Genomic DNA, 1140 nt, shown 5'->3' with positions numbered 1-1140 from the left:
TCAAAGAATATATTTAATTGTAAAAAAAATTTCAACAAATTAACAGATAGCTATTTTTTATAACTTTCAAAAAAACTTAAACATAAACTACATATTAAAAAAACAAAATAAATAGAAAAAGAAAGCACCCAACCATGATAGAAGTTGCGTGCTTACATAAAGAAAAAATTGTGATCTTTTTTAAACATTTATTATATACAAAAAATAGTTGCACTACTCTATAGTCTATACACATGTCAATTCTCCCAACTCTGATGAACTTATGAATCAGTATCTTTACATTTTTTTATTGGAGCATTTTATCAAACAGTTTACAGATATAAAAATTAACAAACTAATAAATCAAACCAAAATGTAATCTCTGTCCATATACTTCAAAATTGAATCACAAACACATAGATCCATGAATATATAGAGTGAAATGTGAAATAAGAGCAACATACAATACTTATCTATAGTCTATCACATGTCAATTCTTCCAATTCTAATGAACTTATGAATCATTATGTTTGTATTTTTCATTGGAGTATTTTATCAAATAGTTTACAGACATAAAAGTTAACAAACTAATAAATCAAACCAAAATATAATCTCTGTCTATATACTTCAACATTGAATCACAAACATACAGATCCATAAATATATAGAGTGAAATGTGAAATAAGAGCAATATAGAAAACTTACCTAATTTCACTAGTAGATGCAAGACGTTGTGACCAGACTAGTTAAGCAGTGGTGGAGGAATGAACTGTTGGTAACAGCTGCAGTGGTTGATAGTGCTAGAACTGAGTAGCATGAACAGCTGAATCGCAAGTTGAAGAAGAGTCTTGGAAGAAAGGAGAAGGGTAGGGTTTGGAATTACGGAGTAGAATCATTTTTTCCTTTTGTTTTCTCACCTAAGTTGAGAAAAATTTTTGGTGGACCCGTTTCACTTTTTGGCATTGTTGCATATTTTTTTTTTTATATTTTCTTTCAAAACCAAATAGCTGAAACTTCACATTTTCCTCCTATTTCTTTCCTTCTGTGTTGAATCTCCCTATTTTCTATCTAAATAAGCACAGTGTAAATGGATCATCGAACCGGTTAAATTATTAATTTAGTAATTCATTGGTTTAATTAGTAAATTATTAATTAAATTAA

At 28.2% G+C, this 1140-nt stretch overlaps 1 long non-coding RNA gene across 1 annotated transcript in view; it reads right to left on the bottom strand.

The window, feature by feature from the left end:
* Window positions 1-678, bottom strand: part of LOC110267898 — a 3718-nt gene extending 3040 nt beyond the window's left edge. Inside the window, exon 1 of the long non-coding RNA XR_002355867.1 lies at window positions 261-678. This is a non-coding gene — a long non-coding RNA (uncharacterized LOC110267898). The remainder of the gene's footprint in view (window positions 1-260) is intronic.

Source organism: Arachis ipaensis, chromosome B02 (assembly GCF_000816755.2).
Source record: "Arachis ipaensis cultivar K30076 chromosome B02, Araip1.1, whole genome shotgun sequence".
Taxonomy (NCBI): domain Eukaryota; kingdom Viridiplantae; phylum Streptophyta; class Magnoliopsida; order Fabales; family Fabaceae; genus Arachis; species Arachis ipaensis.
This window is presented reverse-complemented; position numbering and strand designations above follow the sequence as displayed.